The sequence below is a fragment of the Eptatretus burgeri genome, chromosome 4, assembly GCF_056783735.1.
Source record: "Eptatretus burgeri isolate ZD-2024b chromosome 4, Ebu_testis_v1, whole genome shotgun sequence".
Taxonomy (NCBI): Eukaryota; Metazoa; Chordata; class Myxini; order Myxiniformes; family Myxinidae; genus Eptatretus; species Eptatretus burgeri.
This window is the reverse complement of record NC_140964.1, coordinates 131,851,058-131,877,596: the sequence shown is the minus strand read 5'-3', so window position 1 is coordinate 131,877,596 and position 26,539 is coordinate 131,851,058. Positions and strand designations below refer to the sequence as shown.

Below are 26,539 nucleotides of genomic sequence, written 5' to 3'. Positions count from 1 at the left end.
TTCCCGAATGCCACGTGAGTACCCACACACGTTTCGACCATGGCAGCACACACCAGTGCTGTAATCTGGAGTGTGGACTCACCGCATTCATTCAAAGGCATTCCACACACACATTCAGGGGTCACGCATATGTGCACCCCATCGGACAGAGTCTCTTCATTAACATAAAATTCAATTTCTACCTTAAGCTCCTCGTCCGCACCATGTATGCATGTGCCCACGTACCTGCTTCTTTCCAGAGTCACCTCTGTCCGGTCGCTTCTCTCCGGCAGGTTGCTCATCATTGGTCTGCCACACTCCTCTGGGGCTGTCAGCTCCACATGCTGGACCTGCTCAAAATGTCTTTCATTCGTCAACAACCCCGTATGCTCCCTCAATGTCTCCATCACCAGGGTTTGCTCGAATTGTGGTTTCATGGGGTGAGTGATGTCAATCAAGTTCCACACCACTAACATTACTCCCTGTGGTGATGTCACACATCCCACATTATTGTGCTGTTCTACTTCCTGCCTCCATTTTCCTTTCCATTTGAGTCGTTCTTCCTCTCCGAGCCTTTTTAGTTGTTCGTTATCTTTCCGGAGTTTTTCCATCTCCGCATATTCCAACCTTGCTCACTCCTTTAGTTGGTCAATTTCAAATTCATGCTCTTTTTGTTTCCTCTCCCACTGTCTCTCTTGTTCCTCATTCTCCAATCTCGTTGTTTCCTTCAATTTATTGATTTCCCTTTCCTGCTTCATTCGTTGTTCTTCCAACATCTCCGCGTACTCCAACCTTGTTCTCTCCTTTAGTTGGTCAATTTCAAATTCATGTAATTTTTGTTTCCTATCCCACTGTCGCTCTTGTTCTTCCTTCTCCAATCGCGTCGTTTCCTTCAATTGATTGATTTCTCTTTCCTGCTTCATTCCTTGTTCTTTCACCATCTTCGCGTACTCCAACCTTGCTCTTTCCTTTAGTCTGTCAATTTCAAACTCATACTCTTTTTGTTTCCTCTCCCACTGTCTCTCATGTTCCTCATTCTCCAATCTCGTCGTTTCCTTCAATTTATTGATCTCCCTTTCCTGCTTCATTCCTTGTTCTTTCACTACTCTTTCTTCCATTTCATTCTTTAATCCTGCCTTGGCTTCGAACTGTTCGATCTGCACAGTGTGGTTCCCTAACATTGCAGTCTCCATTCTCTTTATTTCCTCTCTTAACATCCTCAGCTCGTTTTGTAATTCCCCCTCTGCTTTGATGTTTCTGTAACTCAGAAGCTTTTTTTTCTAATTCCTTTCTCATCTCCACACCTCTTTCGCATTCTTCCTTCCTCGTTTCATCCATTCTCTTGCTCATCTCCTTTAGTTGGTCAATTTCCAATTCGTGTTCTTTTAGTTTCCTTTCCGCTTCTTCCCATAATTCCTCTCTTATCTCCGCACCTCTTTTGCAGTCTTCCTTCCTCATTTCGTCCATTGTCTGACCGTATTCCTTGCTAATTTCTAGTTGAAGTGCCAGTTCATTTCCCCTGCGCTCCGATTTCCAAAGCTGTTCTGACTTTTCCAACAATTCTTCCTTCCTTTCATCCAGATGTTCCTCTCCTCTTTTTATCTTCCATTCTCGGCTTTCTCTTATCCGATTACCTGATCTTACCTCTTACTTCAGTTGTTCCGATTCTGCATCGTGTTCCCGTTTTTCCTCTTCCAACTTTGTTTTTTCCCGTTTGTCCTTTTCCAGCTTTGTTTTCCATTCTTCTTCCAAGTTCTTCCTATCCCGAGAATTACTAATTTGCTCTCCCTCTATTCTTTTGTTCAGTTTGCTCTTTTCTTGTTCCAACTCATGGGTACTCCACTCTACTTCCCTCATTTCTCCCTGTAGTTCTTCAAACTGTCTTGACTTTTACAACAATTCTTCCTTCCTTTGCTCCAGATATTTCTCTCCTCTTTTTATCTTCTGTTCTCGGCTTTCTCTTATCTGATTGCCTGATCTTACCTCTTTCTTCAGATGTTTCAATTCCAAATCGTGTTCACATTTTTCCTTTTCTAGCTTTTTTTCCATTCTTTTTCCAAGTTCTCCCTATCCTGGGAGTTACTAGTTTGCTCTTCCTCTATTATTTTGTTCAGTTTGCTCTACTCGTATTCCAACTGACGGGTAAACAATACTACTTTATTCTTTTCTCCACATAATTCGTCGACTCTGTTGGCGAAGTCCTTTTTCAGCCACCGAATTCATTCCTGTTCATCGGCCAATTGTTGTAACCCCACCGTACATATAATTTTTCTGAACCTCGTCTGTGTGCCATTGTGCCTCGTCTAATTTAATTTGTACCTCCTTTATATAATTCTCATAACGCTTCACCTGATCCAAGGCATCCCCCAGTTGTATCTGAAGCTTGCCAATGTACACATAATCGTCCTGCTTCATCCGCCATGGCGCATGCCGTGACCACGTGGTTTGAACCGGTGGGTGGGAGCCCCCGCCTCGTGTTGTGCCGTTCGTTGCGCTATTAATAGCCCACTCCCGCTTCGTGTCGTGCTGAGGTGGAGCCGCGCCACCATCCCACGACTCCATTTTTCTTTATAATTTCGAAGTTTTACACCCAATTCGCTCAAAATAAAATCAAAGCAAATTTGGACCGTTTTTTTTTCTTCGTGCCTCTCGTAACGAATGTTCGAGGTGCGAAGGACACCAGATGTTGCTGAATCGGTGTCCTGCAAATCTATTGAGGTGGAGGGATTCTCATCCCAATCCTGACTACCAGTGTTGACGGATCGGCGACGGAGGGATTCTCAACCCACTCCAGACACCAATTGTTAATAGCTTTCGCGGTGTCGGGATTCGAAATCCGTCACCAGTTTTTTTTTTTGTTTTTTGTTTTTTTTACGAATCGGGCGGATCTATTGGTGCGACACGAACTAATTCAAAGCGGAAACTTCATGCGAATCAGCCAGATTTTTTGGGTACATCTGGGAACACGACACAAGCAAAGCATTCACGACAATGTTGTAATTAATCTATAACGAGGGAGCTACGGATTATGGGTAGATATATGTATTGAGGGGGAAGGTTGTTTGGGAATATATGTATATATATATATATATATATATATATATATATATATATATATATATATATATATATATATATATATATATATATATATATATATATATATATATATATATGTTGGGGGGAAGAAGTGTGAGTGTCGTATATATATATATATATGTACACATACACACACACACACACACACACACACGCATATACATATATATTGTTGAGGTTTCAGCGGTGGCGGGGCTTCGCACCCGACTCTTGATTGCCAAACGTTACAGATTCGGCACCACCCCCACCACCGCCGTCTCCAGGGTTTATAATGCCGCCTGGCTTGGCACAGGCCTCGGGTCGCGCGTCTTCAATCCCGATACCAACATACCCCTGGACCTTACCAGTTTGGGAAATAGACCCCGGTTATAGACTGGTTTTGTCAGATGCCGAGCGTTTTTTGCCAGTCTGTAACCATTTTCGTTTTATATACCAATCAAATTGATCATTTGATTCACGTTTGATTCAAACAAAACATTCACGACAATGTTTTAATTAATCTATAACCCATTCTTAACTAGGGAACTACGGATTACGGGTTTTGAGGGGGTCCCTACCGAGATATACCTTAAGCAACATGCAGACAAGACATAGACAGCATGCAGACAAGACAGAGTACTTGGTGATGTTTCATGGACGAGAGGAAAGTGTCAAAAGCACGAATGTCGCTCATAACAAGCGGATGTCCACAAATTCGAGCCCCCAAGCTCGAGCACACCGCGTGGCAAAATGGAGCTCGTCCTCCTTTTGACGCAGACCTCACGCACGCACTCTCGCGTGTTCAGACCCCACGAAGACGACTGCACCAGAGCGAAAGATCCACCATGGTATGCTCCAGCTGGCTTTTCACAAGGTCCAGCATACAAGTCCAGGCCTGGCCTGTTCACCAGATAAGGCCAAATCGAAGTGCCAGGCTCCGGCAAGCTGGGTCCATGGGATTCCAAAACGTCGTCGAGCCGTGAGGTGAGTAGGAACACTCAGAGGCTCCGTCGTTTCTCTCTTGCCTTCCCGGCGCACGCTCGCCTCAAAGCCCGACTGCTCAACCAGCAGATCGCGCCTCGACACCCTTCGTTTCTCTCTTGCCTTCCCGGCGCACGCTCGCCTCGAAGACCAAGCACGCCTCAAAACCGACTGCAGACTCACACAGCAGCCAGATCCTCTCGAAGCAGATTGCTGCCTAAACCTCAGGTTCCGTTTTCTCTCCCTGCAGAATCACCACTGGCTTTTCTTTTTCTGCTCGCCTCGAAGCCCGACTGCTGAACTCCGTCCTCTCAGTTTCTTTCCACTTTTTCTTTTCGGGCGCGCCCATTTACGAAGCCGACAAACTCCTCCCCTTAGTTTCACTTCCTCTTTTTGGCCACTCCCCCTCTCAGCGCTGGGCGGGGAATATTGTCCGGAGAGAGGGAGGAAGAAGAAGAAGCTCTCCATCCACCACCATTGCACAAACAAATAACAGCCTGTGACACCTCCCGACACACATGTAACGTCCAATTACCGAACAACCTGGCTAAACATGCATTTAATGGGGGATCTGAGCTAATCCTATATTTAGTAGCATACGAAGGGCCATTTCCAAAACAATATATATATATATATATATATATATATACACACACACACACACATATAAACACATATACACACACAGAGACAGAGGGATAATTTCTCACATTTGACTCGACTCATTCAAGATCAGAGGACGTGAGAGAACTTCTTGCAAGCCGAGAAAAATGCCATTCAATTATTTTCTAAACGAATGAATATCTTCAAGGAAGTCATTCATTTTTAGCCACTCGTGTCATTCAAATAACTCATTTTCAAGATCAGTTTTCAATGATGTTCTTATTGGGGACAACCTGTTAGAAAAAGACAGACAATAATTATTGGTTGTATGGTGATTTAATTCTGTATAAAACAACAAATAATGAATGGGTTCAAGGACCTCACCTCTCATCTTGTGAAAACGATTGATCTGCAAGGTTACAGAAATAATCTGAACGCTCCATATTCGAAATAAAACATATGAAGCCCGAGCACACAAAGCAATAAATATCCTCCTGTTGATGACGTAATGGGAGATTGCACAACAATGGGTTTTTCAGGGTGTGTCCCACATAGGAAATGACCGGAATTTTTTTGACTTGGTTTAGGCAAGGCAGCTTGGCTGACTCCAGACTTACTTATTTTAACACGAAAATGAAACTGCTTGCTTTGAATGATTTTGAGAAAACACGTTTTAAAGCTGTTTAAACTTCCCTTTCTTTCACACTTGAAGAGATAAAGTGAATATACTCGATGGAAATGAATGTTATTCCCGAAAGTAGAACATGGGCAAATATTCGTTGGTTCGCTCTTTGAGTGGAATGAAAATATAAAAGGACTGTGATTATGTTGGGGGGAAGAAGTGCTTTCATCAGTCTCAATCTTTCATCGTCTCAATTTTACATTTGCTTGTATGGGAGGGAAGGGGATAGGTGGGGAGAAAATCAGTCTCCTATTTTGGGCTTTTCGCGCTTGAGTCAGAAAGTTTTTCCCTTTTCCCATTCATTTGAAAGGGAGTCCCAGAAACCCCATTTATCATTTCCTGTGGGTATTTCAGGACATAGTTTCTGGGAGATTGTCGAGGGGGAGCAGTGCTGGGGTCATCAGGGTAAATGGCGAGGGGGGAGGGGGACCCCTGTTCATGAGAGGGGGGCCACCAATACCAACAAGACATCAGTGTGAAAGCCACCACACTGCCTGCACGTCTCTGTTATGGCTGCTGTTCGGCCCCGTCTCCACATACTCTTCTTCATTGTGGTGAACTGGGCTCCAAGCATAATTGATTGTTCACTGGAACCATAGCCTGATGTCGTTATGTGACTTTTATGCTTCGGGTTGGAACACTCATTTGAAACCATTGGGTCAATTTGATCGCATTTATGGCAGATTATGATGGAATGTTTTCACAATTGTGTATTGTTGGCCACACTTTTGGCCATCAGGCGCTGCCAGTAGCTCGCGGGCCGTGCAATGAAGAGCAGGGATGTGGAGGGATGATTTGGGAAAAAATTGCTGCCCATTCAAATGTGAACACAATGATGAGCTTCAAAGCGACTTTCGAGTGAGGTGATAAGCTTTTAAAAGTCATACCTTTTATTCTCGAACATTTTCTGAATTACCAAGACTTAAAAACCCACCAGAATGCATCGCTAAAGTACCACAACGAGAAATCGCTAAAATGCCAATTTGTACTTCTTTTTCTGCTTCTTCTCATCTCAAAGCAATGTAAAACTGCAGCCCAACCTACGTAAATTACTGCTCAAGCTATGATGGTGATTCCAATACAAGGAAGTTACTTTGTCTCTGGGCAAGTGCACAAAACCAAAAATATATGAAAAAATAAGTTTTGAAAAGAAATCCAATGTCAATGTGGGCTCAACCAAACCAGGTCAGGATCATGGGAGGGGGAAAACTGGACAGTGGACAGAACCATTCCAAAAGTGACACACATCCAAACCATTCCGCAAATCAACTGAAAGAAGTTTTAAAATAATTTCACAACAGAGATGGATTTTATCCACATCAAAACTGGAGGGTACTCGGTGGAGCGCATACCAACACCACGTTATGCCGAATCCATGAGAGCATATCGGGCCAATTACATTTTTGAAATATCATGCCATTGAGTACCACATCGTTTTTGGCCCTCTCAGTGGTGAGGAATCACTTCAGAAATTAAATAATTATCGTATCCTGATCCGGATTCAGATCTTCACCAAAATTGAGTCAATTCGTCCTTCCGCTCCCCTCGTGCTGCCTTCGCCTTTTGCTCCCCTCTCGCTGCCTTGGCCTTCCTCTCCCCTTGCACTGCCTTCACCTTCCCTTCCCCTCCCAGAGTGCTGCCTTCGCCTTCCCCTCAGGCTGCCTCCCCATTCCCTCTCCTCACGCTGCCTCCCCATTCCCTCCCCTCACGCTGTCTTCCTTCCTCATGCTCACACTGTCCCTCCCCCACTCACGATGCCTTCCGCTCCCTTGCATTGCCATCCGCTCCACTCGAGTTGCCTTCGCCTTCTGCTCCCCTCACACTGCCTTCACCTTCCACTCCAGTCGCACTGCCTTCACCTTCCTCTCCCCTCGCACAGCCTTCACCATCCCTTCCCCTCCTAGAGTGCTGCTTTCGCCTTCCCCTCTTGTAGTGCTGCCTTTGCCACACCTCACGCTTCCTCGCCATTCCCTCCCCTCATGCTGCCACCTCATTCCCTCTCCTTACGCTGCCTCCTTATTCCCTCCCCTCTCGCTGCCTCTTTATCCCCCCCTCTCGCTGCCTCTTTATTGCCTCCCCTCACGCTGCCTCATTATTCCCTCCGCTCACGCTGCCTCCCCATTCCCTCCCTAACACTTCCTCCCCATTAGCATCCCTCATGCTGCCTCCCCATTCCCTCCCCTCACGCTGCCTCCCCATTCCCTCCCCTCACGCTTCCTCCCCATTCCCTCCCCTCATGCTGCCTCCCCATTCCCTCCCCTCACACTGCCTCCTCATTCCCTCCGCTCACGCTGCCTCCCCATTCCCTCCCCTCATGCTGCCTCCCCATTCCCTCCCCTCGTTTCCTCCCCATTCCCTCCCCTCACGCTGTCTTCCCTCCTTGTGCTCACGCTGCACTCCCCCACTCACACTGCCTTCCGCTCCCTTGCATTGCCATCCACTCCACTCGAGTTGCCTTCACCTTCTGCTCCCCTCGCACTGCCTTCGCCTTCGTCTCCCCTCGCACAGTCTTCACCGTCCCTTCCCCTCCCAGAGTGCTGCCTTCGCCTTACCCTCTTGTAGTGCTGCCTTTGCCACACCTCACGTTTCCTCGCCATTCCCTCCCCTCACGCTGCCACCTCATTCCCTCTCCTTACGCTGCCTCCTTATTCCCTCCCCTCTCGCTGCCTCTTTATTCCCCCCCTCTCGCTGCCTCTTTATTCCCCCCCCTCTCGCTGCCTCTTTATTGCCTCCCCTCACGCTTCCTCATTTTTCCCTCCGCTCATGCTGCCGACCCATTCCCTATCCTCACGCTGCCTCCCCATTCCCTCCCTAACACTTCCTCCCCATTAGCATCCCTCATGCTGCCTCCCCATTCCCTCCCCTCACGCTGCCTCCCCATTCCCTCCCCTCACGCTTCCTCCCCATTCCCTCCCCTCACGCTGCCTCCGCATTCCCTCCCCTCATGCTGCCTCCCCATTCCCTCCCCTCACACTGCCTCCTCATTCCCTCCGCTCACGCTGCCTCCCCATTCCCTCCCCTCATGCTGCCCCCCCATTCCCTCCCCTCATGCTGCCTCCCCATTCCCTCCCCTCATGTTTCCTCCCCATTCCCTCCCCTCACGCTGTCTTCCCTCCTCGTGCTCACGCTGCACTCCCCCACTCACACTGCCTTCCGCTCCCTTGCATTGCCATCCACTCCACTCGAGTTGCCTTCACCTTCTGCTCCCCTCGCACTGCCTTCGCCTTCGTCTCCCCTCGCACAGTCTTCACCGTCCCTTCCCCTCCCAGAGTGCTGCCTTTGCCTTACCCTCTTGTAGTGCTGCCTTTGCCACACCTCACGTTTCCTCGCCATTCCCTCCCCTCACGCTGCCACCTCTTTCCCTCTCCTCACGCTGCCTCCTTATTCCTTCCCCTCTCACTGCCTCTTTATGCCCTCCCCTATCGCTGCCTCTTTATTCCCTCCCCTCACGCTGCCTCATTATTCCCTCTGCTCATGCTGCCGACCCATTCCCTCCCCTCACGCTGCCTCCCCATTCCCACCACTCGCGTTTCCTCCACATTCCCTCCCCTCACACTTTTCCCCATTCCCTCCCCTCACGCTGCCTCCCCATTCCCTCCCCTCACGCTGCCTCCCCATTCCCACCACTCGCGTTTCCTCCACATTCCCTCCTCTCATGCTATCTTCCCTCCTCATGCTCATGCTGCACTCCCCCACTCGCACTGCCTTCCGCTCCCTTGCATTACCATCTTCTCCACTCAAGTTGCCTTCGCCTTCTGCTCCCCTCGCACTGCCTTCAACTTCCGCTCCCCTCGCGCTGCCTCCGCCTTCCGCTCCCCTTGCACTGCCTTTGCCTTACTCTCCACGAGCACAGCCTTCACCTTCCCTTCCCCTCCCAGAGTGTTGCCTTCGCCTTCCCCTCTTGTCGTGCTGTCTTGCCACCCATCACGCTGCCTCGCCATTCCCTCCCTCATGCTGCATCCTTATACCCTCCCCACACACTGCCTCCTTATTCCCTCCCCTCACGCTGCCTCCTTATTCCCTCCCCTCACGCTGCCTACTTATTCCCTCCCCTCACGCTGCCTATTTATTCCCTCCCCTCATGCTGCCACCTCATTTCCTCCCCTCACGATTCCTCAATATTCCCTCCCCTCACGCTGCCTCCCCATTCCCCCTCCTCACACTGCCTCCCCATTCCCTCCCCTCACGCTTCATCCCCATTCCCTCCCTCACGCTGCCGACCCATTTCCTCTCCTCGCGCTGCCTCCCCATTCCCTCCCTAACACTTCATCCCCATTCCCTCCCTCACGCTTCATCCCCATTCCCTCCCTCACGCTGCCGACCCATTTCCTCTCCTCGCACTGCCTCCCCATTCCCTCCCTCACACTGCCTCCCCATTCCCTCCCCTCACGCTGCCTCCCCATTCCCTCCCCTCACGCTGCCTCCCCATTCCCTCCCCTGACGCTGCCTCCACATTCCCTCCCCTCACGGTTTTCCCCATTCCCTCCCCTCACGCTGCCTCCCCATTCCCTCCCCTCATGCTGTCTCCACCTTCCCTCCCCTCCCGTCTCCTCCCCATTCCCTCCCCTCACGCTGTCTTCCCTCCTCATGCTCACACTGTACTCCCCCACTCACACTGCTGTCCGCCCCCTTGCATTGTCATCCACTCCACTCCAGTTGCCTTCGCCTTCTGCTCCCCTCGAACTGCTTTCAACTTCTGCTCCCCTCGCGCTGCCTCCGCCTTCCTCTCCGCTCCCCTCGCACTGCCTTTGCCTTACTCTCCACTCGCACTGCCTTCGCCTTCCTCTCCCCTCGCACAGCCTTCACCTTCCCTTCCCCACCCAGAGTGTTGCCTTCGCCTTCCCCTCTTGTAGTGCTGCATTCGCCATCCCTCACGCTGCCTCGCCATTCCCTCCGCTCATGCTGCCACCTCATTCCATCCCCTCACGCTTCCTCCTTATTTCCTCTTCTGACGCTGCCTCCTCATTCCCTCCCCTCACGCTGCCTCCTTATTCTCTCCGCTCATGCTGCTGACCCATTCCCTCCCTTCACGCTGCCAACCCATTCCTTCTCCTCATGCTCCCTCCCCATTCCCTCCACTCACACTTCATCCCCATTCCCTCCTCTCACGCTGCCTCCCCATTCCCTCCCCTCATGCTGCCTCCCCATTTCCTCGCCTCATGCTGCCTCCCTATTCCCTCCCCTAAAGCTGCCTCCCCATTCCCTCCCCTCAAGATGCCTCCCCATCCCTCCCCTGACGCTGCCTCCCCATTTCCTCCCCTCACGCTGCCTCCCCATTCCCTCCCCTCATGGTCCCTCCCCTCACGCTGCCTCCCCATTCCCTCCCCTTATGCTGCCTCCCCATTTCCTCCCCTCACGCTGCCTCTCCATTTCCTCTCTCACGCTGCCTCCCCATTCCCTCCCCTCACCGTGCCTCCCCATTCCCTCCTCTTATGCTGCCTCCCCATTCCCTCTGCTCATGCTGTCTTCCCCCCTCATGCTCACGCTGCTCCTCCCCCACCCACACTGCCTTCCGCTCCCTTGCATTGCCGTCTGCTCCACTCGCGCTGCCTTCACCTTCCCCTCCCCTCACGCTGCCTACACCCTCCGCTCCCCTCGTGCTGCCTACGCCTTCCACTCCCCTCGCACTGCCTTCACCTTCCTCTCCCCTCGCACTGCTTCCCCATTCCTTCCCCTCACGCTGGCACCCCATTCCCTCCCCTCACGGTGCCGACACATTCCCTCCCCTCATGCTGCCGACCCATTCCCTCCCCTCAAGCGGCCTCCCCATTCCCTCCCCTCATGGTTTTCCCTCCTCACGCTCACGCTGACCCTCCCCTCCTCACACTGCCTTTCGCTCCCTTGCATTGCCGTCCGCTCCACTCGAGCTGCCTTCGCCTTCCCCTTGCCTCACGCTGCCTTCGCCTGCCCCTCCACTCGTGCTGCCTTCGCCTTCCTCTCCCCTTGCCCTGCTTCCCCATTCCCTCCCCTCATGCTGCCACCCCATTCCCTCCCCTCATGCTGCCACCTCATTCCCTCCCCTCACCCTTCCTCCTTATTCCCTCCCCTCATGCTGCCACCCCATTCCCTCCCCTCATGCTGCCACCTCATTCCCTCCCCTCACCCTTCCTCCTTATTCCCTCCCCTCATGCTGCATCCTTATACCCTCCCCACAAGCTGCCTCCTTATTCCCTCTCCTGACGCTGCCACCTCATTCCCTCCCCTCACGCTTCCTCCTTATTATCTCCCCTTACGCTGCCTCCTTATTCCCTCCCCTCACCTTTTCCTCCTTTTTCCCTCCGCTCACGTTTCCTCCTTATTCCCTCCCCTCATGCTTCCTTCGTATTCCCTCCCCTCACGCTACCTCCTTAATCCCTTCCTTATGCTGCCTCCTTATTCCCTCCCTTCATGCTGCTGATCCATTCCCTCCCCTCAAGCTGCCTCCCCTTACGCTGCCTTCCTATTCCCTCCCCTCATGCTGCCTCCCCATTCCCTCCCCTCACGCTTAATCCCCATTCCCTCCGCTCACGCTGCCGACCCATTCCCTCCCCTCAAGCTGCCTCCCCATTCCCTCCCCTCAAGCTGCCTCCCCATTCCCTTCCCTCAAGCTGTCTCCCCATTCCCTCCCCTCATGGTTTTCCCTCCTCACGCTCACGCTGACCCTCCCCCCCTCACACTGCCTTTTGCTCCCTTGCATTGCCATCTGCTCCACTCGAGCTGCCTTCGCCTTCCCCTTGCCTCACGCTGCCTTCGCCTGCCCCTCCCCTCGCGCTGCCTTTGCCTTCCGCTCCCCTCACGCTGCCTTCCCCTCTCTGTAATGACAGACACAATGGGATCACCATGCCCAGACCAGCTGCCAGATTTATTGGTGCATGCGCACAACATGTGCAGGCCAGACAAATACAACCAATCAAACAAGCATACTGTGGTGAATTAACGTGAATCAAGGGACATGACGCGGGATCACATGTTGTGCGTCTCGCGTATAAGGGGAGGTCTCTCTGCGGCACGAGTGATTGTCCCCGGGGCATTGCTATTGACATCGGCTGTCCACTTGATGCTCGTTAACTGAAGGTGCTCATTGACTGGTGAGAATGGAGATTATATCGAACTCCGTGCTTACGCGGATTAGTCTGCAATGGTTAACTGCACATGTATACGTTTCTGCTTATGTACTCCTAGCTGAACCTGTATTTCCTGGTGTGTCCACAGAAGCGGCTCCAATCAAATGGAATAAAGCCTAAACTCTGAAGGTTCATCTCTCGCTCTCATTTCACATACCATTCAGAAATTTCATGATATCTCCCCTTTCCTTATGAAGAGAAAGACTGAAAATTGCAAAGCAAGTTTATGTTCAACGAAAATAGCAAAAACAAACTTCATAACCAGCTTTCAAACACTGAAATGGCATGCTCTATGGCTTGATAGAATGTCGTCCTTCAGCATTTGAGGCAAGGCCCTGTGATCTGCAGCTCGGGGGTTGAGGAAATGGGGAGTTCTTTGAACTTGAAGGTGGCATTGGTGCCATATCCACGGTGCTCTGAGTTTCCTCTTGAGGAATGTTTAATTCTCCAAGGTCTGGAAGTGTGAGAATGGTCACGGACTCAGATGGAGATTTCCGCAGGTGTCGCCTGTTGCGGCAGTAGGATCTTCCGTTGGCCATGTTAACTCGGTACGAGTCGGGTGAATATACTGATTCTGGCTCACTTTTCCGCATGTAAGTGAATGGGGGATTTTCAGTGATTTATAGATTTTTTTCCCAAAAAATAAACCCCCTTTTTATCCCAAGGTATATTTATTTGTCTCCCCTTTTAACCTTGGGGCACTCTTTTCAAATAACAATGCAATAAGATAAAGATTTGTTCAAGTAGTAAAGTAGTAATGTGATTTGATAAAGGTGATTCTCAAGAAATATCTGAAACATGTAAGCCGAGGGGCACTCTTTTTCAAATAACCAATGCATATTGTTTGGCTCACTCATTGAACCGAAAAGATTTGTTCATTCTCAAATTCCTTCGATAGTTTAATTTTCTTTGCACAATAATCCCCATCTAAAATATTTAAAAATAAAACATTTGAATCTTAATATTTTTTAAGATACCCTTTTGTGCCATTACGAAATGATAAACTTCTCTTAATGCTCTTGTTTGACCACCTCCTGAGCCTCAGATTATTTTTTTCATAAGCCACGCCCACTTTTACTAAACCCCGCACACTTTCACTCAGCCCTGCCTACTCTTACATCATTTCCAGTTCATCTCTGACTCACAAAGAAATCACGAGAAAATTCTAGAATGTTATGGTTTTGAAAAATTTCCCAACGAAGGCTTGCCTGGGCTTGCCCAGGGAATTTTCAAAGAATCCTCAATTTTGAAAAAAAATTTCTCCATTCTCACAAGGCTTGCCTGAGCTTGCCTGGGGTTGCCCAAGGAAACCATGCCCAACAGTCTTTCTCGATAAAAGCCTCAAGCCCAGGCTCCATTTTAAACATTTTTTTTTTACTGACAATGGCATGCTGTGCTGAGCTTGCTTGGAGTTTCACTACTTGTATGGAACTAAACCTTCAAGTTGATGAACTGGATTGAAACCTCTTATCTGTTGAGGTAAGATTTTATTTTCCTATTTTCAAAGTTTGATTGAAGCATACTCATTTAATAATTAAATCACTTAATTTATACATTATTATTTTCTCTCACAGGAAATTGTATCTGAAAATACTGCTTTTGCTACATCTTGGGGTGAAATTGTTGGCTTGGTTGAAGACCTTGTGAGCGACCAAGACCCACAGAACGAGCTAGACCTTGAGTGGGATGATTTTGGCGTTCCTTGGAGTTTTACGACTTGTATGGAACTAAACCTTCAAGTTGATGAACTGGATTCAAACCTCATCTCTTGAGGTTAGATTTTATTTTCCTATTTTCAGTTTGATTTCAGCATACTCATTTAATAATTAAAGAACTTAATTAATACATTATTATTTTCTCTCACAGGAAATTGTATCTGAAATACAAAATGAAAATACTGCTTTTGCTACAACTTTGGGCGAAATTGTTGGCTTGGTTGAAGACCTTGTGATTGACCAAGACCCACAGAACAAGCTCGACCTTGATGAGCCAGAATACAAGTTTTACCTTGGAGACTCACAAATTTTGAAAAAATCAGTAAATGAGTTCTGCCTTGATGGTTTCAATAACTACCTTGGAGACTCAGGAAAAGGGTTCTGCCAAGATGGTTCCAAATATGGGGCCTACCTTGGAGACTCACAAATTTTGAAGAAATGAGTTATCCTTGTTGGTTTTAAATATGAAACCTACCTCGGAGACCTCACAAATTTTGAAAAAAATCAGTTAATGAGTTCTGCCTTGATGGTTTAAATAACGACCTTGAAGACTCAGGAAAAGGGTTCTGCCAAGATGGTTCTAAATATGGGGCCAACCTTGGAGACTCACAAATTTTGAAAAAATCAGGAAATGAGTTATCCCTTAGAGACTTTGTAAGTTGGTTTTATTTTGGAGACTTGAAATGTGAGTTCTGGCTTGATAACTCACAATGTGATACATATCTTGGAAACTCAATAGGAATGCAGTTATACCTTGAAAACTTGGAAAGTTGGGTTTATTTTGGAGACTTGAAATGCTATCACTCTTTGGGATCTAAACCTATCGATGTAGTTCTTTGTTGGATGGTGCTTGATGGGAGCAAGATCAAGAAAGTTCTGGGAAGAAAGTGCAGGAAAGTTCTTACTCTCCCTTTCTACGTCATCAAACCTGAAAGCCTAAAAAGACAGAATTGGAAGAAGAGAAAAAAACATAAAAAATATATATTGTTAGTTCTGGGAAGAAAGTGCAGGCTTACTCCCCCTTTCAACATCATCAAACCTGAAAGCCTTAAAAGACAGAATTGGAAGAAGAGAAAAAAAAACGTAAAAAATATATAAAGGTGGAAATCTCATTTTTAAAAAGACATTGTGTTGGGCGAGGGTTGGGTTGGGGTTGAGATTTTGAATGTGAGGGTTGGGGTGAGGGTTGGGATTTTGAATGTAAGGGTTGGGGTTAATAGGGTGAATATACTGATTCTGGCTCACTTTTCCCCATGAAAGTGAATGGGGGATTTTCAGTGATTCATTTTTTTTTCCCTAAAAAAAACACCCCCTTTTTATCCCAAGGTATATTTATTTGTCTCCCCTTTTAACCGAGGGGCACTCTTTTCAAATAACCAATGCAATAAGATAAAGATTTGTTCATGTCGTAATGTGATTTGTTAAAGGTGATTCTGAAGAAATATCTGAAACATGTAACAGCACAAACGTGAAATATCTGAAACATGTAATAGAAAAACTTGAGGGCACTCTTTTTCAAATAACCAATGCATATTGTTTAGCTCACTCATTGAACCTATCAAGATTTGTTCATTCTCAAATTCCTTCTATAGTTTAATTTTCTTTGCACAATAATCCCCATGGAAAATATTTTAAAATAAAACATTTGAATCTTTATATTTTTTAAGATACCCCTTTTGTGCCATTACGAAATGATAAACTTCTCTTCATGCTCTTGTTTGACCACCTCCTGAGCCACATATCATTTTGAGATTACAGTAAATTGTTTTTCCATTGTTCATTTGATAACCATCAAAGTTTTCAGTCCATTCAAGGATATTTATTTTTTTTCTTTCCATCCTCCAACTTACAAGTTTTTAAATTGGTTTGCTTATTTGTTTTATTTACCTTTTGTTTTAGTTATTTTTTTTCAATAACACTTATTTGATATTTTTCACATTCATTATGTTTTCTATTCATATACCAAGACTGAGATTTTCTCCACTCTTTAGTTTGATTAATACTTGGTTTGACCATTTAAATATTGTGAAAAAACACGGCAGTAGCCCTTAAAAACTCTAACCTATCTTCCCATCGTTAAAACACAATCTATTCTCTGCACTCTATCATACAATATCCATATGGAACACAATCTATTCCATTATCTAAAATAAATCTCTTATCATCAAAGGCTCCTAATGCCTTTTTATTTACTTCTTCACTATATATCTTATGTTTATAACTTCGTATTGAATTCATTTTCCTATATTCTTCTTTCTTATTCATCAAACAATTATAATAATTTCTAAAAGTGATTGATTTCTTTATTACATATTTCTTTATTCCCTTTAACCTCTTATCAATCTGATCACCATACTTATAAGCATATGCCTTTGCTCTCAATCCAATAAACTCACTCATTACTTTTCCACCCAACTCACCCTTAAACTTACCAATAACCTTTTCATTCTTTTTGGAAAATAACTCATTCTTCTTACTAAAATTACTTGTATCATATACTCCAATATTTTTCTTCATATCTTCATAAACATCATCAGTTTTTATATCTCGGATGAAACTATCAGTGTCCATATGCAACAATGAAACATTTTCACCATACTCTTTCTTTCAGTCATTATACAAATAATCATACACCAATATCTTTGATAAATCAAGAACTGCTGTTCCAATATAAATTGGTTTATCCATTACAATACTTTCCTTTTCCATATGAACAGCAGAAAAGTTCTCTGAAAAAACCTCTTCTCTCTTAAAACTTGGTTTATTTATCAATCAAGAAGTTTCTTTCCAAGATGTTGCAAATCTAATGTTTTGCCTGTTTCTAACATTTTCCATTGTCTTTCCAAAGACAGCATTATTCATCAATTTATAGAATTCCCCTTCAAATTTTACTTTTGTATTTGTTCTCATATCTGTATTGAATTTAATATACTTTTTCATCCAAGGACTTTGTTTAAATTTTAAAACTCTGAATTTTAGCTACTCTCAATCCTTCTCTCAAAAACTGTTTCAAGCTTCTCTGATGCAAAACATATCCCTCTTTATCATAGAATGTTGTTCGTAACTTTTCTGTTGATTTGCCTTTTATATTAAAACTTTTATGATAATCACTTCATCATTCTTTCTTTGGGGTTTCTTTCTCACATGCAAAAGGAAGGTCTTTCTGCTTGTAATGAAGATCACTCGGGTACCTCAAATCAACTTCAAAATAATAACCTTCTTCTTCCACATTCAATTCCGCTTGAGAAGAAATAACAATATTCATCAAAGCCTTTTCATAGTTCTTTTCTTCCACCCACTCTAATTTACCATAAGGCAGAGATTGAGACATTGCCCATCCATACAAATTATTAGCATCAAAATACATCAAATAATTACCATCTTTTTCACTTACATAATTTGGAAGATATTTATTATTTGCTTTAGCATATCTTTTTGAACATACTTGTGATATTCCATCTCTCTTAGACTTCTCACTCATCAAAATCATCTCTACATCACTGATTAAATCTATGTCTTGTTTTGTCATTTTCAACATTGCACTCCAAGCGAAACCAGGAGCTGTGAAATAGTGGGCAGGATCTAATCCATAACAATCTTGTATATTATTTCCGAGTTTGTGGTTTCGTGTCGTGCTATCTTCGACTTTGTTCTGCGCTCAAATAATGTGATATTCCGCTTACATTATCCCAAAGACCATATGAGGTGCATGGAACAAAAAAAGTAAATAAAATCGTTCTGAAACAGTGAGATCGTATTCCACTGACTGCATTAAAGTAAAATTACGATTGATACTCTGCATCAGTTCCTTTCTCAAACACACCTACCCCAACATGTCGCGCAGAGCGCGGGTTATGCTAGTTTTTTTGATGACAGAGTGATCTGAAATCTTCAAACACATCAGCAAACAATAAAACATCTTTTTTTGGATACAAATCATGATATTCTCCAAGGTTCTTTATCTTAAATATTTTCCAAATTTCTTGTGCGTGTTTATATTCTTTATCACTTGTCTCTTCTTCATAAAGGTTATGATTGAAACTTTCTTTTGAAGGAAGTCGTGTTTCTTTAAATCTCTGAAATGAATCCATATAATCATAAGGATAAATTCCCTTACTTGTAAGAATTTTCTCTTTACTTTAAATTTCATTCCTTGTTTGAATTTCCTCTCGAGTTAGAATTCCCTCTTTAATCAGAATTTCCTCTTTAGTTAGAATTTCATTCATTGATTGAATTTTCTTAATCATTAGAATTTCATCTTCAGTTAGAATTTCTTCATTAATTTCCTCATTAATTAGAATTTCCTCTTTACTTTGAATTCTCTCTTTAATCTGAATTTCCTCTTTCGTTAGAATTTCCTCTTTTGGAAAGAATGAATTACGATTTGGAAAAGAGCCCGTGGAGCTTAGATTTGATGCTTGGTCGGCTGGTAGTGTTCCCATAAACTTGCAAGAATCTGTCAATCCTAATACGAGTTAAAGGTTTTGTGAATATCATTTTTGTAAATTAAATATATACTGAAACGCAAAAGAAACTTCCCATCTTTTAAACCTTCAAATATCAACAATAACACTGCGTGTAGTAAATGTGTGAACTTATTTGTGGACAATAGTGTCCTCACTGTCAGACAAAACGGTCACGGATGGTCACTTGAACCTTTAATGGTCACTTCATAGCATAGCTGTTGAACAGCCGTTTTGACTGTCAGTGATTAGCCAAGGGGTACAGGATGATTTTAATGAGCTGCACTTGATGTCTTGATATTGGCTTTAAAAACGCCATTGCAAAATGGGCATTTCAATCAACATGCCACGATTGTCAAGGGACCAACGGCAGTGTGCCTTGGGCATACTGCAAGGCGGATTGAGCGACCGTGAGGTGGCATGTCGCCTTGGCTGTTCACACCAGACGATATCGGCCCTGGTGGACAGAGACATCCTCCACAACTCTGTAGATGACAGACCTTGATCAGGGAGGCCAAGAATCACCATTGCAAGGCAGGACATGCAGATGGTCCTAAGTCACCTGTGGGATGAGCTTGGCAGGGCCAGGACACGGGCAGAACTGCTTCAGACATTGAGGACTGAGTGGGACAGAATCCAGCAGCAATCCATCCAAAGACTGGTAGGCAGTATGCGCCGAAGATGCACAGCCTGGATCCAAAACAATGGTGGCCACACACGCCATTGAAAGGGGACTGACATTGCACCCTGTGCTGTTCTGTACTGTTCTGTACTGTTGAACAAACTTATGAGATGGTGTATCTTGGTCAAAAACTTGACATGTCATCAATAAAATGCCAATGTTTTAATGAGCAATTGTTGGTTGGTTTTATTTTGAACTGTTACAATTTTATTACATTTCAAACAAGTGGTAAGTTTCTGTTGCATTTCAGTATACTTTTGACTTGTGTTTGTTATGGCAGAAATATTCCCTGGTGTTTTTGAAAGTTTATTTATAATAGATGTGTATCATCGTTGGCGCTGTTGTGAAGAAAGACTGGAATAAAAGAAGGAAATTTATAATGAAGATGACAACAGCAATGAGCGGGACCTCTATATTTACCAGTAAGATAACAATGATCCCGAACTTTAGACTCCTCAATTTCTTCCTCACAAATGTGACAGATATTGTTCTTTCTAAATTCTAATTTTCTTCTTCGGTTAATTTCATCGGTTCATTTGTTTCTTTCATTAATTTAGTTAGTCTTATACAATCCTTTTCTAATCGTTTTACAAACTCTTGTGAAGCTTTTTTTCCACTATAATGTTCAAGTTTATTATACTTTTCTCCAACAGATGATTTGATATAATAACAGAAACCACAAGGAATATGTTTTTGATATTTATTTGTGTGATTATTTTGGATTAGGAGAAGCAGTATTTATCTTTTTTTTAGGATACATTTGAAATCAGCGTATATCACAAATGGGTGCATGAAAGATTTATTATAATCTTCAAAAGAAATCTTTTCACCAGGTTTCGGCATTGTAATAACAGCTGATTTATGATTACTACAATATTTTGAATGTTGTTCTAATCATTCTTTTGTATGAAATGAATTCAGACATCGCTTTCAAGGATATATTTTGTTTGCTGTTCTGAATACCTGAGAAGAGATTAATCTTGATAAATTATTGATGGATGTATAATGTGAATTCTTTCCAACACTAAAATATAAAAGATCAATGTGTGTTTCTTCATTTTTATAGTTGTTTGAAATTTTTAATATTAGAACTTTGTTTGTATCCTTTAATCCATTGACATTAATAGAAAGATTACGATTTTTCTCAAATTTAGGAATATCTGTTAGTGGCATTGAGAATTTAAAATCTTTAATGTCCAAGGTATTCTCATATTTCATATATTGTTTTACTCTTTCTGAATTACAATTTGGTGGATGAAAGTGAGCAAGAACAGACCAGAGAAAACATTTATTATCATTGTTCTTCATATTAACAACTGCCTTCTTTAGTTTTATTTCTTTTGGTCATTCAATATAAGAAGAAGTTTCAAGAGGGTTTGATTTTAGAATGTGTGTCTAAAAAGATGATTTTTTAAATATTAAATCCACTTCCCACCACTGTATTATCAACCTCCTCCTCTTGTCTTGATAGTTCTTCATAAACCCCACGATTCAAAAAATCTTGAAATGATGTTATAAAATGAAGATGTGTTCTCATCTAAGGAGTTTGTTCTTCATCTTGTCTTTTCATATTCATTTTCACTCCCATATAAAACTTTAAAGTTTTCATTTCTTTTAATGTCTTTTAAATAACTTTTTCAACATCAGGTTTCACTATTTCAATTGATTCAGCTATTGTCACCAGGTTCTCAAAATTGAAAAATGCTTATTTTTAAATGCCCCGTCAGTGTTTTCAATATAATAGTCTCCCTTTACTTTAAACTCATTTTTCTTGTGTTTTTGTGATTGAAGATGTCTATTATAACTACTCTTCAAAACATCCTTTGAGCAGATATCACAATGTTTTCTTTCCAACTCAAGAGGAGATATTTGATGAAATAGATTAAATGTATGTTTGTTGGTTTGAAGGTGTTTTTTATAATATTTACATTCGTGATTACAAACATCGCAGTACGTTGTATTCACCATATTTATATAATAAAACTTTGCTTAAGCTAAAATTTTCATGATGAAAATTTTGTTTAATTTATTGGTGAATCTGTGCTAAGAACCATTTTATCCTCCAACTTTTTTCACTGAATAAATACAATGTTTCAAGACACAAAAGACAAGTTTCAATCAATCTCTTCATTTGTAAAAGAAACTGAGAAATATGTCAAGGGTGTAAAATTGAACAAAGATAAATATAACAAGTATTGGATAAAAACAATTATGGGAAATAATGAGTTCTTCAATTTCCTTCAGTGGAAGGGCTTTTAGTATACCTGGAAGAACATCAATTCAAGTATCTCAAACAAAAGTTTCTCCTCTCCTTCTGGTAATATTTTCAAAACTAGAAAAAGCAATGGAACAAGAAAAAGTATCAAAAAATAAAAACCTTATGGATGAAGCTTTAGAAAGAAAAGATAAGACCATCTGTAGTATGCAAGGAGAAATTTGTATTTTTTTCAACAACCCTAAAGATGTAAATCCTGATGAAATAAAGGATGTTAATATATCAGGTGAAATGACATTTCGTTCAATAGAAGTTAAGGATCATTTTAAAATTACCTTTAAAATAAAAAATGTTGTCGTTGAATCTGGTAATGAAAAAAAGTATATCGATATCAATGGTAATATTGTTTCTACCAAGTAAATATGAGTCAATATTCAACTGAAGATTTTGAAGATTATGAAAGTATAGATGATTCTGAAGATGAATTTTACTTTACGCAAAGTTTGACTTTATAAATATGCGAGACTTCCCTGATTCTCCATATGACAAATTTGAGAATTGTCCTGCATGTGAAAGACGGGGATGAAACACAGAGTCAAAAGCCTATAAACAATGTATATTCTGTGATTATCTTCTAATTAATGATAATAAAAAATATAAAAAGCAAAACAATTCTTTTAGATTAACACCAAAAATGAATTACTCTGCAAGATTGATTAGAGAAATGAATGTAAAGTATGAGGGTGATAACACACCTTTCCTTACAAGGGAACAAACTGAACGCATGAGAGATAGGTTCAAAGGATTGTTGTTATATATTATTCATGAATGTGATTTTCAGGGAAATATCAACACAAGATATTGCATAAATAAAATAATGGATTATCTTGAAATTAAACCTGAACTTCGGATAAAATATAGAGTTTCTAAAAAACCCAACAATAAATTAAATAACGTATTTTCCAAATATATAAATGGATGATTTTTTACCCATTTGGGAAAATAAGATATAATTTAACAACCATAAAAATCTCCCAAATTCATTAAGATGTCTCATAGTTGGTTCAAGCGGATGCGGAAAAACCTGCTTACTTTTGAAGATGCTCCTGAGTCCCAACTTTTTAGATTATGATAATTTAATAATTTTCACAAAGTCGAGTTTTCAACCAGAGTATCAACGACTCTCACAAGGTTTTAATGCTGGTCTTCAAAAAGAAGATAGAATCAGTTTATTTAAACTTCAAAAAAACAAAATGATTAGAACATTGAAGATATAATACAACTATTTTGTGATACACAGAGATGTAAAAAGAAATCAAAACCGATAACTTGTATTCTTAGTGATAATAAGGATGATATACCGTCTCCCCAAGATTTGGATAAATCAAAAAAGAACCTCGTTTTCTTTGATGATTGTGTTAATGAGAGAAACCAAACGGTAATGGACAGCTACTACACAAGAGGGAGACATTCGTCTTGTAATTGTATTTATCTTAGTCAATCATACATTCAACGTCCTCGTCGTTCCATCAGAAACAATGCTAATACTTTTATTTTATTCAAGTTAAATTCAATAGATATAAACAATTTTTGAGAGACAATTGTTCCACATTATGCAGTAAAAAAGAATTTGCGGATTACATGAAGCACACGACTGAAAAATATAACTATACTGAATTGCAAAAGAAACTGACCACTTGTTTGAAATGTAATAAAATTGTAACAGTTCAAAATAAAACAAACCAACAATTGCTAATTGAAACATTGGCATTTTGGTGAAGACATGTCAAGTTTATGACCAAGATACACCATCTCATAAGTTTGATCTTCAGTACAGAACAGCACAGGGTGCATGTCAGTCCCCTTTCAATAGCGTGTGTGGCCACCATTGTTTTGGATACAGGCAGTGCATCGTCGGCGCATACTGCCTTCCAGTCTTTGGATGGATTACTGCTGGATTCTGTCCCACTCAGTCCTCAATGTCTGAAGCCATCTGACTTCGGACCATCTGCCTGTCCTGCCTTGCAGTGGTGACTCTTGGCCTCCCTGATCGAGGTCTGTCATATGCAGAGTTGTGGAGGGTGTCTCTGTCCACCAGGGCCGATATCGTCTGGTGTGAACAGCCAAGGCGACGTGCCACCTCACGGTAGCTCAATCCGCCTTGCAGTATGCCCAAGGCACACTGCCGTTGATCCCTTGACAATCGTGGCATGTTGATTGAAATGCTCATTTTGCACTGGCCTTTTTAAAGCCAATATCAAGACATCACGTGCAGCTCATTAAAATCATCCCGTACCCCTTGGCTAATCACTGACAATGAAAATGGCTGTTCAACAGCTGTGCTATGAAGTGACCATTGAAGGTTCGATTGACCATCCGTGCTGTTTTGTCTGACAGTGAGGACAATATTGTCCACAAATAAGTTCAGACATTTACTACACGCAGTGTTATTGTTGATATTTGAAGGTTTAAAAGGTGGTAAGTTTCTTTTGCGTTTCAGTATATATTGTTGTGAAACAAGATGAGCTATGAAATATTTTCCAATAAATAAATGGATGCAAAAGAAAGAGCAAGAAGATTTAAGGTTTATCAAGAGTTGGTTTCAAAAGTTGTAAAACAACAGGAAGACATAAAGAAGAAACGCAGACAGAAACTAATGGGTGAAGAAGCATTTGAAAGAAAACGAGAGAAATTTTTTAAACCACTTTTATAAACTTCCAAAGAAAAATATTGTACATGTTTCGACAGTTCCCACAGTAGAATATACTCCTTAAAAACTTCAAATGTTAAAAGATTTTGATCAAATGATAGAGGAAGAATTAGAGCACATTGGGGAATTAGAATATGATGATGAAGGATTATTTCAACAACTGGAAGTGATTAATCATCCCCTGCTTATATTGTGAATGCTCTTCAAAACAATGAATATTCAGTGGAATCAAAAACCAAAGCAGGACTCATTCCAACAGAACAAGCAGCAATATTTCATCTTGCTCAAGAAAAGGAATTGATATTTAATGATGAATTAAGGTTCTTGGGGTCTGCTCAACAACCCCCTGTTAAACTAACCCACAGATTAATGTTTCTTCTCACAAAAGATGGAAGACAAGCTTCAACTGTGAGGAATGAATCAAAGTATTTTGATAAACCATTGGATAAGGAAAATAATGATGATAGAGTATATATTGATCTGCTGAACTCTTTTGATTAGAGGGTTAGTCTTTCTGGTAAATGTAGCAAGAATGAGAAGGAGAAACACATTATTCAGGCTTTCAGTATCCTTGGTTCAGGAATTAGTTTTCTTCCAAATGACCTATCGCAATTAGTTTATCGACTGTTATTGTTGTTAGGTAGTAAATAGGCTGGAAATAACAATTGTTTTAATGAAGCATCATCCATTTTAGACCAGTTGATGAACATGAAAATAATTAATAAATCTCAATATAAAGACATTTTATCTCATATTAAATAAGATGAGAAGCACAATCCTGAGTTTTAATTTCACAACAAGCGACCACACATCTTCATTCCCATACCCACTACAACTTGACCCAACAAAAGAATATGAGGCATCTTTATTGTTCATGGAAACTTATAATAGCTTATTTAATATAACTGATAAAAATGACAAGTTTAGTTATAATCGGGGAAGTGGATACAAAATGACAACAGTCTCACCCGGAGCATATGAGATTTCTCAAATATCTTCCAAAATTGCTCGTCTTATGAAAGAACAGGGTGAGGAACCAAAAAATATTGTTATGGACATTCAAAAACATCCTTCAAAATCAATGATTAAACTTAAAAAAATAACTCCAAGGTTGATTTCACTATAGATAATTCATTTAGAGAGTTATTGGGATTCTCCTCAAAAAAGATTGAAACTAATGGGATGTTTTACAGTGATAATGTCATTCAAATATCCTCAGGAATAAATTCGGTATTAATTCACTGTGATTTGATTGATGGTGCTTATAATGATGGAATAAATACAAACACAATATTTTCATTCAGCGCCGACTCAACCCGAATTGGTTATAAATTCAATATGGAACCCAAAAATTTGGTTTATCTCCCTGTGTCAGGAAAAAACCATACACAGAGTAAATTTTAGGATAACCGACCAAGATAATCGTATGATTTCTTTTAATGGAGAAGTTATATCCATCAGAATTCACCGATGTGAAGGTTTCCAATAAATAAATACGATGGCTATTGTGAGGAAACACCGAGTTGAGAAAATCTAAAATAATTACAGGGGATGGGATGTTCTTTTCCCCATACTGCAAAGGTGAAGGTATGTATCTTGGTCGAGGATACGATAAACCGAAGAAACAAAGGGGTGTCGGACCTCAATTTAGAGGAGATGCGATAATTGATAGTCTAATGGATATCGGTTCAACTATTCTTAAACATAAAGACCTAAATGGTTCAACTGCTTCTGCTGTGGGAAATGTAGCAGGTGCTGTAAAGAGCATAAAAGATGCCCAAAAGGAATCTCATAAATTACAAGCAATAAAAGAAATTAAGAAAGGCAAAACTCAGTTGTCTCCCCAAGAAAGACAGAAAATAATTCAAATACTTGGGTCAGGGTTTCAAAAGTTTTAACATCTTTTTTCCAAAATAAATACAAGTATGGAAGCAATTGACAGTATCTATGATTTGGATGATACGATTATCATCTCAAACTCCACTAAAAAAGAAGATTACTTCAAGGTAAATGCAACAACTGGAACAGACTGGAATATAAATGGTACAAAAAGTTTTGAAATAAATAATCAACAAACTTATTTGAATCGAGCCGAAAGTTTATCGTTGTGTAAATTTACATTCACTCAGGCTGGGAATAACACAAACGCTCCACTCGTAAATGATTTCTTCGGGAAAATGTTTGACAGTGTTCGTTTGTACATTGGAACACAATAAGTTGAAGCGGTTGATTATGTCTCTGCTGTATCTGAAATGATGAAATTTACACTATATACATTCAGTGATAGAATGGGAAAGGGGGCTGTCAAAGGTTTTATTCCTGATATGT

General features: G+C 42.1%; 1 long non-coding RNA gene across 2 annotated transcripts in view; it reads right to left on the bottom strand.

The window, feature by feature from the left end:
• Positions 1-12,584: 12,584 nt before the first annotated feature.
• LOC147029137 (uncharacterized) overlaps positions 12,585-26,539 on the bottom strand; it is a 29,563-nt gene continuing 15,608 nt past the window's right edge. For both annotated transcript variants that reach the window (XR_015057843.1, XR_015057844.1), the window contains exon 3: positions 12,585-15,077. This is a non-coding gene — a long non-coding RNA (uncharacterized LOC147029137). The remainder of the gene's footprint in view (positions 15,078-26,539) is intronic.